The sequence below is a fragment of the Mirounga leonina genome, unplaced genomic scaffold, assembly GCF_011800145.1.
Source record: "Mirounga leonina isolate KUSES-001 unplaced genomic scaffold, KU_Mleo_1.0 Mir_104, whole genome shotgun sequence".
Lineage (NCBI taxonomy): Eukaryota > Metazoa > Chordata > Mammalia > Carnivora > Phocidae > Mirounga > Mirounga leonina.
In genome coordinates, this window is record NW_023270231.1 from 233,837 (window position 1) to 248,680 (window position 14,844).

General features: G+C 39.7%; 1 protein-coding gene and 1 pseudogene across 4 annotated transcripts in view; both read left to right on the forward strand.

Moving 5' to 3' along the window:
* The window catches only part of GRIA1 (glutamate ionotropic receptor AMPA type subunit 1), a 296,932-nt gene that overhangs the window by 111,640 nt on the left and 170,448 nt on the right, over positions 1-14,844 (forward strand). The gene's annotated exons all lie outside the window — the stretch shown is intronic.
* LOC118015809 lies at positions 8,946-9,933 on the forward strand (annotated as a pseudogene).

The window sequence follows — 14,844 nt, forward strand, 5'->3', positions numbered from 1 at the left end:
TCTAACTTCTGGAAATGGATACTTAGCTACTGATCACTTTTTACAGCTTTTTTTTATTTTCTAATACATGCATTTTTAAAACCATAGATTCCCCTCTAAAGATAGATTTAACTGCACCATTCATTTCTTGACTTCTTTCAGATTTATGAATTTTTAAAAAATTTCCACTTTTTACTTCTCTATTAACTTGGGAATTAGATACCCTTTAAATATTCTTGTGGTTACATTAGAACTTGCAACATTCATTCTTTACTTATCAAATGTTACTGAGTATTGGCACTTACACACATTTCCCAGAGAGTGCAAAGACCTTAGAACATTTTAGCTTCATTTATTTTCCTGCCAATGTGCATGCCACTATTGTTGCATATTTTTGTACTTTTAAACTCAATATTATGTATTATTGCTGCTGTTCTAGTCAGTCTGTGTTTATTTATACTTACCCATATATTCATAATTTTTACTTTTTATTTCATTCTGTATCTCTAAGTTTTCATCTATAATAATTTTCCTTCTCCATGAATAATATCTTCTAGCATTTCCACTAGTATGAATCTGTTGTTGAGAAATATTTTTCCTTTTATTTGTATAAAAATGTCTTTTTTCACGAAGTTCTCTCTTGAAAAAAGTTTATGTTGGATATAGTCTATATTTGTAGTTATTTTCTTTTGGCTTTTTTTTTTTTAAGATTTTATTTATTTACTTGACAGAGACACAGCGAGAGAGGGAACACTAGCAGGGGGAGTGGGAGAGGGAGAAGCAGGCTTCCCGCGGAGCAGGGAGCCCGATGCGGGGCTCGATCCCAGGACCCTGGGATCATGACCTGAGCCAAAGGCAGACGCTTAAGGACAGAGCCACCCAGGTGCCCCTTCTTTTGGCATTTTAAAGATCTACTTCAGGTGTTTCTTGGGAAGAGTCAGATTGTTGATTGTTTCACAGTAATCTATCTCCCACCCCTTCTTCACTTTGGATGCTTTTAAGAGTTTCTGTCTTTGATTTTCAAAATTTTTACTGTATTGTACCTAAGTGTGATTTCTTTTAATTAACATGCTTTGGGTACATTGGGCCTTTTGATTTTGTGTCTTGATGTCTTTTATCAAGTTTGAAAAACTCTTGCCAATGGCCCTCAGACATTATTTCTGTATCTTCCTTGTAGTTTTCTCCTGATGACATTCTATTTACATGTATGTTAGGGTTTGTCACTCTATCCACTGTATCTTTCATGCCCTTTTCTGTATTTTTCATTTTCTCTTTCTGTGTTTTAGTCCTATTATTTTCTTTTGATCTATTTTGAAGTTCACAAATTCTCTTTTAAGCTGCATCCAATCTGTCATTATGTGTATTAAATTCTTGATGTCTGTCTCTGTCCTTTTCAAATTTGGAATTTCCTCTTAATTATTTTACGTATTTTCCAGTAGTCTGCTGAAATTATCAATCTTGTATTTTATCTCCAAGAAAATAGTAAGCATGGTTGCTTATAAAATATATGTCTGATTACTCTAATATCCTGAGTCCCTATGGATCTGTCCCTATTTTCTCTTTTCTTTTCATTTTTACTTATGTTGTTTTATCTTCTGGTATAACTGATTATTTTTTTATCGTGTGCTGAACATTATATTTGCAGAATTTTCTGTAGAAATAATTTGAGGACTAGGGTAATGTTATCTTTTTACCAAATGGATATATATTTGCCTTCTTGTACTAGCAATCCATTATCATTTTAATCCAGCTCCAGAGATTGAGATGATTTGAAGCTGTACTGCAGTCCCTATAAGCAACTGTCTATTTCCAGTTCATTTTTAACTCTTGTTGAGCAGCTCTTCCGGGTCCCAATCCAAAGTGATTGTTTCACAACCTCTTTCCACCACTTTTTGGTTCTGAACTCTAAACTCCAGCTTCTTATTTCTGTCTCCCCTTAGTTTAGCTGCTTCCTCTAGAACTGGTAAATATCTCTAGGGGAAAAGTAGTTCCAAACACAAGGCTTACCTGTCTGGCTTTCCTCCAGCCCTAGATCCTGGCTCTGTAATTCTTCACTTTCTTATTTGCTCGTCTACATCTTCAAGAAGATTTTTAAGTATTTTGTCCAGCTTTTCTAGTTGTCCTCATTGGAAGCATTGGTTCAAATTATATAGTCTCTCAGTTAACACAAATGGAAGTCCTATGCTTTCTCTTGAAAAATTAACGGATGTATCTATAATAGGCTGGAGTTGAGCCATGGTTTCCGGCCTTTAGATGAGGCATGCATTCTCTCACTCACCCTAGTGGACACTAGCTAGGTCACTTTTCATTTACTAAATTAATCTAGTCACTGTTGGCACTTAGATTGAGACTTTTTCCTTAAATCCTTTCTAAAGCAGAGTAGAAGATAACATTCCAATAAGGTACTACTTGACCTTCCTGGATTTATTTCTTCTATATATGACATTATATAATTGGTAAATTAAGCTAGGGTTTAAAAAATTTGGGGGGACAGGGAGAGCTCCTAAAGGTTTTATAGGGTGATCATTCTACTCTCCATGTATCTGAAAGATCTGGAATGCTTAATGGGCCCAGGGCTGCCCTGAGAGCACAGACTGCCAGATTATACTGAGAGCTCATGTCTAGCCTCAGTCATGATGTGAGACCAGGAGAGTATTGAATGGAAGACTGAAGACAGGATGAATTAGAAACAGATGGTGTATAGCTCCCTTGGGTGTGACGTCCACTTCCAGAGCAGCTGACAGGATCAGGAGTGTTAATGCCCTCTAGGGTGCCAAGTAGGGTGAAAACAAAACCACAAAAGATGAGGTAGAAGATTCAGCTTTCCCTGTCAGTGATCAGGAAATCTATCTCCTCAAGGACTAGAGGTTTTAGAATAGCCCTCGTCAAAAGGGTCACTGACACTTTTATTTATTTTTTTTATTATGTTCAATTAGCCAGCATATAGTACATCATTATCCATAAAGAACGTAGACAAGTAGAGAAAATAAGAAAGGAAAGACAGGGACACTTGGGTGGCTCAGTTGGTTAAGCATCTGCCTTTGGCTCAAGTCATGAGCCCAGCATCCTGGGATGGAGTCCCACATTGGGCTCCTTGATGGGGAGCCTGCTTCTCCTTCTCTGCCTGCCACTCCCCCTCCTTGTGCTCTCTCCCTCCTCTCTCTCTCTGAAAATAAATAAAATCTTAAAAAAAAAAAAAGTGTCCCTGGCATCGAAGAAAATCCTACCAAGATTTCCAGGTTCCCTGTGGAAGACAGAAATGTGTGGTCTTATTTTAAAAAATGAACTCCCGTCCTTTGCTCAGTCTAACTCAGTGAAAAATTTCTGAGTACAGCTACTCTGTGCAAAATAATCTCTGCCTTCAGGGAGAACGTGCTCTTTCTCTAATTGTGGTAGAGTGTAGTCTCCAGAGCGGGGCTGCCTGCATTCTAATCCCAATTTGATATATTAGCAAATTGTGACCTTGGGCAATTTCATTTCTCTGTGTTGTAATTTCCCCATTTATAAAATGGACATAACAGTGATATTCACCTCAAAGTGTTGTTGTAAGGATTTTAAAAAGTATTGCATAAAAAGTACGTTGAACAGTGATTGGCACATGGAAGAACTCAAATAAAAGCTGCTGTTTATAACTAAATTTGTTTTTATTAGTGTAATTATATACAATATTTAACATGTTTATCTTATGTCTCTCAGAGCCCTGGTTTCTTATCTCTGTTCTACACTCTTTCATTTAAAGTTCTAAACAAGCTATCTTCATGAGACTTTTTCTTTCCTGGTTAGATGAGGGGGTTATACTGGGGATTTGGAATGTCTCTGTCTGACCCTCCTTTGTTTGGGACTCAAAATCTCCACTGTTCTGTGGGATTTGATTGATTGAGGTTTGGATCTCCCAAGCAATGGGCATTCCTATGGCTAAAAGGGCTTTCAGCTAGACATCTCTGTAACCATAATCAAATTCTCTATCATTTCTTCAGTGTAAGGCAGAGGTGGAAAACTGATTACCCAGTGGTGACTCCAACCTACAGATGTGTGATATTTCTCACAGAAATTTAAAATATAAGCTTTAGGTAGCTTTTAAAAAATCATAGGATTGCCCATAAAAATCCAGATCCATAGCTTCTTTAAAAAAGAAAAATGGAAAGATCTGGACCTGCTTTTCACTTGACAAAGTTTGGCTGAAGCTGAGTGAGCATTGGCAGGAGGAAAAGTGTTTTCTCATCTGCCCATTTGTTCATTTTTGCTTCCAGCTGGGCCCTGGAGCCTGCAACTGAGGGAAGCAGTGTGCTTTTCCAGAAAAGATGCCAGACCGGATCTTAAGAGATGCGAGCCTGCAGTCATGACTCTGCTTTTAACTCATTGTTTGACCTTGGTGGAGTCACTCACCCTAAGTCTTAGTTTCTTATCTGCAAATTGGGGAGAATGCTTTCCTTGTCTGCCTCCCAATGATATTGGAATGAGTTAAAATGGGAGAGTGTAGTAGTCCTTGACTACCAGATGCAGAAAAGCAAGGAATTACTGCTATTATCTGCCATTTGCACCTAAGTTAGGGATGAATAATTCCTACAAGTTCTGGTAGGCAAAAATCCTTGAGTGCACTGGAGTGCTGAGAATGAACGGGGAGAGAGTGCCCCATGATATAAAAAGCACACAAAATAAAAACACCAGTGAACTTGCTGAATCTGCAGTCTTCATGAGGGAGCTTTGGGAATATGAGAATCTGAAGGCAGTGTTAACCAGCTCCATTTTATGGATAAGAAAATTGGAGCTCAAATGGAACATGGACCTGCATAAGAATTCCAGCAACTTGTGTCCCTGGTACATGTTCCTTAGCCTCTCTGAGCCTCTGTTTCCTTGTATATAAAATGGGAATATTAGACTCTAGCTTGTAATGCACTATGAAGAGTCAGTGGGATGATGTGCTATAAGTACCTAAAATATATTGTAAATGTCTATTAAATGGATGTTATTAACTCAAATCAGGCATATGATAACTGAACCATTGGCAAATCCGGAAGTACTTAAGGGAATTAGACATTGTTAGTGGCTATTTCCTTAACAGAAAAGAACTTTTCGTAAACCATAAGGGGCTTCTTTTACTTCTCATTGCACTGAGGTAACTCAACCGGTATTCTTCCCAGCATTTGCTGCAAGGTTTATATGATACCCAACCATACATGCCCGTATTGATAGCAAGGTCTGAGCATCAGAGGCAGTATTATCATTATAAAGTGTTTGCAGAATCGGACCAGTGTGCTTCCCCTTCATAAATCCTTAAATTATACCCTTATTCAGCTGGAAAGTAGAAATCGGGGCCCAACGAACACTTATTCCTTTTTGCTTTTCACTACTTTGCATACTTCTTTTCACCACAGCATCTGAATATTAAGGCAAGAAGTGCTCAAGTTCCTCTGGGCTCTGGAAGGCTTGAACAAATTAGCATTCTTGGAGTCAGTCCTTCTTTTTGGACTAAACTCCTTTTTCTTTTCCTCTTCCAATAAAATTTTTCTGTTCCGGAGAGTACTTTCTCAGCCACTCCTTTCCTAATGTAATTCTGTTTGATTTCCACTGAGCAGCTCCTGAAAGGAGCCGCTGAACCATGCCTCAGCAAGCATTTCAATTCCTGAACACCAGCTTTCCAGCAGGAGCTATTCCAGATGCATCTTTATATCCAGTAATCATGCATTTAACCAAAATGATTGACGTGGCATTTTTTCCCCCCTCTCTGCTTCCAGCCTACTAGACTTATTTGTCTTCCATGGAAAGGCTCCTCCAGTTTGGGTTCCTGCCAAATCAGTGAACGTACAAATACATACATAAGTCAAACACACCTACACACACATGGATGTAATAGGTACCGAGTCTATAATTCTGCACTGAGCATTTAACATTTCATTTCTAGACTTTATGTCTCCACTGAAGTTTTAGTCAGCTGCTTCTTTCCCTATTTCTTACCTCCCTATCTCCCTCTTTCTTTCCTTTCCTACCACTACTTCTTTGTTTTTTCTCTGCTTTTTCCCAGAAATCACCTTGTTGTTGTTGTTAGTCATCACAGAATCTTATATTCTTCAGTGTTAAAGGGGCTTGAGAGCATTTTTTATGTAATCCTCTCACTTTAGTTTTGGGAAGTCTGTGTGCCAGAAAGGAAACCATGCGCCATCAGTAGCTTTCCTTTGCCTTTAGGAAGACTCTTAACTCCACTGCATGGCTTGGACCCTGCCCACTGCCTCAGCCTCCTCTCCTCCTCAGTGTCCATAGGTAACCCACAAAGCCCTTCAGCCCCTGTCTTTGGTCCTTTACACATGCTTTTCTCTCTTCCTGGACAGTCCTTCACACACAGCATATACTTCTTCTTCACCACTTGACCTCCTATTTATTCTTTAAGTCTCATACTAAATGGTACTCCTTAGGGGCGCCTGGGTGGCTCAGTCGGTTAAGCATCTGCCTTCGGCTCAGGTCATGATCCCAGGGTCGTGGGATGGAGCCCCGCATCCAGCTCCCTGCTCAGCTGGGAGTCTGCTTCTCCCTCTCCCTCTGCCCCTCCCCCTACCTCGTGGGCGTGCTCTCTCATGCTTTCTCTCTCAAATAAATAAATAAACCTTTAAAAATCAATAAATAAGTGGTACTCCTTAGACCACACACCATACCCTGTTCATTTCCTTCATGGTGTTCGTCATAATTTGTAACTATGTATTTATGTGAGTGTTTATTAGTTCTTTAATGTCCCTTCACTTAATAGAAGCAAGATCTCTAAGGACAAACACCGTGTCCTTCCTCCCCCCCATTATTTCCTTAGTACCGTATACAGAGTAACAACAAATATCAACAATAAAGTAAAAGCATCTAACATTGAGAACTTACTGGTTTCAGGCACACTGTTCTAAGATTTTTACAGGTTTTCTATGTGTATTTAATACTTACAACTATCCTATGAGGTAGATATGATTATTATCCCTGCTTTGCAGATCAGAAAACTGAGTAGTCAAGTCACTCACCCATGATTATATGGCTGAAAAGTAACAGAGCTAGTTTCTAACTCAGGCATTCTGATTCCAACACCTGAACTCTCAACCAGAACATGCTGGGCCTCTATTAAGCACTCCATTACTATTCACTGAAAGAATAAATGAAAACTATATCAAAATTGATTAGTTGCAAAACTGAGGTTAAAATTTAAGTTGTTTGATTGATAATCCACTCCTCTCTCTATGCAGGCTGACAGCTGCTCAGATACCAGCAGAATGCAGTAAAAGGAAGAGAAAGAGAAGCAAATTAACAAATTGGTCTGTTGCTGATAAGGACCTGGGGTGGGAGGGAGAACCTATGATGTGGATTGTGGAGTGAAGTGGAAATCATCATTTTAGATTCAGGCAGGACCCCGTAGCAGGTGGAAAAACACTAAATTGGTTGAAGAGTTCTTAAGATAAAGCATCAGGTTCTCCAGAAACATCAAGTGGAATTACAGTTATTATCACTAACAAGTCAGGTGATTCTTATGCTTTGGATGGTATTTTCCAAACCTGATTTCAAAGTTTAAGTAACCATCAATGTTATGAAACTACTGATCAGAATTTTAGGGTGAAATTTCTAGTAATGTGCTTTGTTTACTCTTGTGTCCACAGTATAATGGACAGAGCCAGGCACATAGTAAGTGTTCAATAAATATTTATTTAATGATTTAAAGGAAAAAGCACACAAACAAATCTCTCAGTAGGCACTTACTGAATACCTGTTTTAAGTCTGTGAAATTCAAGGCACAGTGAGAAACACAAAGAAAAATTAGTCAGATTCCTATTCATAGAGAGGTCATAATCTAGGTGGACCTACTAACAACTATCACTACCAATCACTACCACCATTGTTGGGGATTTGCTTTGTCTACCTGCTGTGGTACATCCCTTTATATATCACTGGGTCATTTTCATACTTGCAACAACCTTAAGTGATGGCACTACTACTCTCCATGTCCAGGTACAGAAACTGAGGGTTAGAGATGCTAATTCCTTTCCCAATGTCACAAAACCAGGAACTTGTATTTGAACTCAAGTTGTTTGACTCTGGAATCAACCATGCCAGATGTACTCATCCCATTATTTTGAGATCATCACTATGTGTGAGAAGCATGGTGAGACTAAACAGTTTGCAAATGCTGCTTACCTGGGCCTGAGATATTTCCATTCTTCACCAGCTACCATCCTATTTATTGTTTAGGCCCCAGATTCATTGACACTTCCCCCGGAAGACTCCTCAATCACTTACAACTGGGTTAGCTATTCCCTCCTTTATGCTCCCATTGGAAACCTTCCTGAGTCCTGTTCATGATTCTTCTTACCTCAAATTCTGATCACTTATGTTTCCCACTTACTAGTCTTTGAGTTCCTCCAAGATAGCAGTTTATCTTCCCAGAGCCTACACAGTGCCTGGCATATAGCATATCATCTAATAACAATTTATGGAATGAATGAATTTTAAATATAAATTGCCATTATATGGATCCAAGTAATATACAGCAGCATTCAAAGGGTGGAGTACATTCTTCAGCACTAACTGAAGCTTACGGGCAAAGGACTTTTGAAAAGTTGGGGAGGACATGCCGGCAGTGCCACCCAGTGCTTGAGTAGACATAATAGCCCTGGTGGATGAATGGAGGGCCGCATGTGGTACCAGAATTATCACAGTATCACAGCCAGGGAACTCTTGCTGAGGATGCTATTGCTTGTGATGCTCCATACTGTCCCTGCACCATGCTCGTGACTCTACAGGCTCAAGGCCAGGAGAGACTCAAGAGTAGTGGTCCATCGTGGTGGCGAAGCTGAGCCCAGAGCTATGTGTACAGCTCATTGTATCCAAATTAGGAAGTAAAGCAATCTGAAGGAAATTCAAAACCACAAAACTTACTGAGTGAAATACCATTGTATTGTTTATACAAAGAATAAAAGGTTTGGGAGAACTTACTCTGCTAAGTCATGATGAAGGAAGAACAACAGCCATGGAAGGCAACCTTTTACTCAGAATTACCTAAATTGGAACTTCATGCCCATTTGAATGGACTCATTGGTTCTAATGCCATGAAGAAATTAACAGCCAAGAAGCCAGGTCTTAAAATCCATGATCAGATGAGTGTCAATGACAAGGGAAAGAAGCGAACATTAGAAGAATGCTACCAGATATTTCAAATTATTCATCAGCTTACTACTAGCCCTGAGGATATTCTAATGGTTGCAAAATATGTCATTAAAGAATTTTCATGGAGTGGAGGGGGGTGGGAGGGATGGGGTGCCTGGGTGATGGACATTGGGGAGGATATGTACTATGGTGAGCGCTGTGAATTGTGTAAGACTGATGAATCACAGACCTGTACCCCTGAAACAAATAATACATTATATGTTAATTAAAAAAAAAAAAAAGAATTTTCAGAGGATGGTATCAAGTACCTAGAACAAAGGAGCACACCAGAAGAGAAAATGCTACAGGCCTAAGACTTTCATAGAATTTGTACTTGAGGGTATAGAATGTCCAAATAAGACAATTTAGACATTGATGGTAGATATTTAATAGCAATCAACAAAGAGGTTGGCCCTTTGGTAGCCAAGGAGACTATTAAACTTGATAAGGAGTTCTGCTTTTCTACTAAGGATATAGTTCTTGGCCTTGGCCTCAGTGGAAACCCTACCACAGGACAAACAAAAGACTCTTGGAACCTCTTCTAGAAGGTAAAAAAGCATGTCTGATGTTAACCTTACATCTTTCAGAGATTCCAACTCCCTTCAACTCCCCCCCCACAAAAACAAACAAACAAAAAAACCCACAAGTACTCCTGGATTTGCTTCCTGACAGAATCTGGCATGGGACATTTCTCAACTCCTCTGAAGGAGGATCGCTGGATCTGGTGGCCTTTTGAGGTACCACTCAATACCATGGGGTAAAGCTTAGGACTTCAGGTCCTCCAGATAGCCCTCTATCTCTTCTTCCCCCAGTTTCCAGGTTGCAAACCATTTGTAGAGAAGTACTGTTCTGAAAATGTAAATATCATTTAGAAATTTAAAAAAAAAAGTTGAGTTGAGGGTCATGTGATTATTAAGTTTCCTATCTCTGAGTGTTTGGACTGTGTGAACCTAGACAAATTATTTTTCTCTCTGCACCAGCATTTTCATCTATACCTTTGAGATGACACAAATTGGAATGTTGGGAATTTAAAATGAGGTAATACATTAGGAACTCAGCAGAGGGCTCTGTTCTTTGTAAGTACTCAGATGTTTATCATGGCCACTGCTGCTCCTGTCTTCTAGTATTCTTCTGACTTCTAGTATTATCATTAGGGAAACTTGGGAAAATAAAGCATTTCAGATAGAAGGACACTTCTGAGTAAAAACTTAGAGATATGAAGAAATTTCCTGCCCTTGGGTATAAAGACGATTCCTGGCAGGGTGAGAAAGGCTGTAGATACTTAGTTCAGAAAGAAAGATTCCTTGGAGCCAAGCAAATACTCAGAAAATCAGAGAGCTAGTGAAATCACGCTCCATTCCTGTTTTTTAAGAGCTAAATATCCAAATGAAGAGTCCAGTGTGTGTCTGAGTCCACTGTGTCTTTTCCGTTAAATATACACGCAGGGCTCTATTAGGTGGCTGCCATTTTGTTCTCAGGAAGTGAATAAATCAGCCATTTGGTCCTCGGGAATATGGGCTGCTGACTCTTATTCTCTCTGGGGAAGAGTGGTGTGTTATTAGCCATCTTTTTTATCTGGAAGTATAACACCAATTTTGGTTCTGTGTCTGGCCATCTAGCCTTTTCTAAGGTTGCCCAAATGAAAATGTGAAAAGATGGTATTTGGTCCTTGTGACTGGAATTAGGAAGAGTGGGTGGTATGCATGATCCCCTAATTGTTCTCCTTGCCTTTGATCTTCACTGAGCCACCTCCTTTCAATCTGTAAGATCTTATAGAATTAGCCAACTAAAGAATACTTCAGAGTAGGCCATTCCCTCATCTAGCTCCTCTGGTGGGTCTCCACGACCAATTAAAATTGCTTATCCTTCTCTTTATATCTATTATTTGAGTTTACCCTCCTTTCTATCTTTTTTTTGCCTTAAGTCCTTTTGATACACTATACGCTATACCCTAAACAGCTGGTGGCACCACCTGCCCCTGCCCCCCCCCAAAAAGGTGACATGCATACTCACTATGTTTTGGGGCTATCTGATTTTCTTCAAACAGTTTTCTTCCACTTAGAATGCCCACATCCTATTATGGCTATCAAGAGTCTGGATATATGTGGGGTAGATATAGTAATAACTGGAAAATAACAGGATTATGTGGTTTCTTGTGTATTGGATTTTTTTCCCCCAGAGATAACCTGTTCGGTTAGCAATTTGGCTTAAAATTTTATCATTTTAGCAAGAGTATAAGTGGATGGACTAGAAATCTCTGTGGAGCTGGGCTGGAGAGTGTGACAGATGGAATCTAGGGTTTAAACTTTCTAGTTAAGAATATTACAACCTATGGAGATAGTGCGCACCTTATCCTATGTACATCCCGTTTAACCAGCTTTCAGACTTTAAACAACCTTACAGTGTTGGAAAACTTCTAATATATAAATGTGGAATAATAAGTTTTCTAAACCAGATGAAAGCATCGCATCACTCTTGCATCCTGTAGGCAAATGCATGTTGACTATAAAACTGTATGTGAGTTGTGTGATTTCACAGCCTTGGTCATTGGACTTGTGAACAACAGATATCAGATGAGAAAAGCAGCAGGTAAGTGTGGAGTGAGCAGTGGCTGCTGACAAAGGGAGGAGTGACAGCCGACAAGGAGGGAGGACCCAGTGGAGACTACATGCCCACCAAGTATGAAGCTGTCTGGACACCAAAACAAATAAACAAAAACAAAACACCCTAGTACCTCAGGAGTCCTTAAGTTGTCATACACACCAGTGCTAATGATTATTAATCAGCAACCAGTTATCATATGCCTACGATGTGCCAGATCCCATTCCAGGAAATCCAGGGGAATTTTTTTTTAAAGTATAAAATACAGTGCTCAGCTCTGAAAATATTTATCATCTGCAACACTACCACATCAGCCAAGGTGACATTCTGTATATTAAGCTCTTTTCACAAAGGCAGGAGCATGTGTGGAACCTAGTAGGAAGTTTTTCTCTTCCAACATTTAAAATTATTTAGCCACTCACAAGATAAATTGTTTACTATTTTCTTAAAGATACCATTTCCTGACAATGCTAGTAATGGAGACATTTCAGAATAATGACCTCATAAAGTTCACACAGCTGCCTCTCTGTGCAGACTTAGGTAGTCATGACCTCACCCAGGCCAGAGGCAGGTCTTAACAGCTTGATAGGACTATGGTCAGAAATGCAGTTTGGTTAAAATGTTTCCCCTCCTAACTGCTAACTTATTTAATGAAAGGGAGTGTCTCACTAAAGGTGCATATTTTTCCTGAGATTCTGCAGGGATGAGACCATGGCACCAATGCGACATTAGACAAAAAGAGTTGGATCTTGACATAGATCAGGAACCCCCAAATTCATCCTTGTACTTAAGTCATTTGAACTCTTTGGTTATTTTATTCCATCAAGTCAGTCATTTAGAGTTGAGGAAGATCTTACTCATTCCAAAAGGCTGATTTAGAGCATTTTCCCTGGGGAAGGATATCCTCTATAATCAGGCAGTGACAAAGCCCCTGGTACTGCAGGGAGAGATGGATTACTGCCCGTATAATATGGAATGTATTGGTAACGGTAATCGTAATGGGAGCCTTATAAAAGCAACAGGCAGGATGAGGGCCAATCATTCATTCAAAATGGAAAGGGAATGTGTATGTTTATCCCACTGTCCACCAAATTTATTTTAGGGAAAATACAATCAAAGCAGAAGAAAATGAAGACTAGGAAATGCTTCAACCGCTGGGCCTTTCTGGCCTCTTAAAATCTGAGCCAGGCTAGGAAAAATATGGAGAGAATACTGAATTTGGAGTCAGGAAATGTAAGTTCAGGTATAGGTTCTGTTGTTACACCCTCACTGTTTGACCTTGAGGACACCATTTCCCCTTCCTGGAGCATCCACCTCTTGCCTATGATAGAAGGGATTAGATGAAGCCTCTATGGGTCTTTATACTCCTGGCATTCTAGGGTTCAGTAGTAAGTTAAAACAAGGATCTTGTTTTTTAATGTGCAATCCACAGTGAAGTATATACAGTGAAGTGACCTATAAATTCCACTTAACTCTAAATGTGAATTAGATGCAAATACACAATGAAAAATTAGGGTGAAAATCATTGCTCTGTGTAGATTAGGAAGTATAATATGATTCCTTTGCAGTGGGAAGAATTAACTTGATACAGGCTGAAGTAAGCATTGAAAAATGTAAGGAGAACCAGACACTACTACAGTCTGGGCTTTCATCCTCTTTGGTGAGATTTTTCTTTTCTATTTTTGTACCCATGGTTAGGGACAAATGTCTGTGGGATTCTACATGGGGCTATGGCATAAGCACTTATAAGAATAACAGATCATGCGAGCGTAGTCATAAGTAATGATACCATCTGTAGATTTATATGACCCAGAGGACCTGAGTGTATATGGTCTCTGGTCAACCAGGCATATAACCTACCTGTCCTGAGAGAAAGGAAAATTTAGCCAGTTGTTACATATGAACTTGAGTTGAGAAAATAGTTCAGGAACCAGGGAATTTGTGCTTAGTGGGTGCTACAACCAGTGTTAGCACTGGATAGATTGTCTTTCATTTAATCCATAGACTAGAAGTTCCCTTTCAGAATACAGTTTTTTGGGTTTTTTTTAAAGATTTATTTATTTATTTATTTGACAGAGAGGGACAGCGAGAGAGGGAACACAAGCAGGGAGAGTGGGAGAGGGAGAAGCAGGCTTCCCACCGAGCAGGGAGCCTGATGCGGGGCTCGATCCCAGGACCCTGGGATCATGACCTGAGCCAAAGGCAGACGCTTAACGACTGAGCCACCCAGGTGCCCCCAGAATACAGTTTTTAAACATTATTTGCTTTCCTGATTCCTATTAGTAAAATGGGGAAATTGAATCTTGGAGGGGTTTAGTAAGGTCTGACAGCCAGTAAATAGTATAAGCTGAGAATGAAAGCTACTCTGACCCCAAGGCCAGTTCCCTTCCACAGTACTACATTGCCTTCTGGAAGTTCTACTTCCCACTCTATTTCTGCCTTTATTTGGCTCTGGTACCTAAAACAAATCACTTAAGTTCTTGAATCTCAGTTTTTCATCTGTTAAAAAATCATAAAAACCAACTAACCAAAATTGGATATATGGCCTCTGCTCTTCTTCCATGGTTTGTGCATGATCTTTACAGGGCCACAGTTAATTCACTGGGAATGGTGCCTCTTGCAGTCATGAAACATGGTGGCCTTGGACTTAATAGGTCTGTGTACAACCTGAAGCTATATGTAAATTGTATTGTATTTACACATCTGCATTGTATTAGAAGAGTCCAAAGCTTGGGCACCTGGGTGGCTCAGTTGGTTAAGCGACTGCCTTTGGCTCGGATCATGATCCTGGAGTCCCTGGATCGAGTCCCGCATCGGGCTCCCTGCTCGGCAGGGAGTCTGCTTCTCCCTCTGACCCTCCCGACCTTCCCCCCTCTCATGCTCTCTCTCTCTCAGTCTCTCTCTCAAATAAATAAATAAAATCTTTAAAAAAAAAAAAAAAGAAGAAGAGTCCAAAGCTTTCCTGACTCATTGAAATCTGTATCCCCAAATGCCTAAGAACCTTCTGATTCTTAGTAGACCTTAGTAGGTCTCCTGATGATGTCTTCTAACTCAAATCATCTGTAGCAATCTGAAATAAATTAAGGTTTAGTACATGAA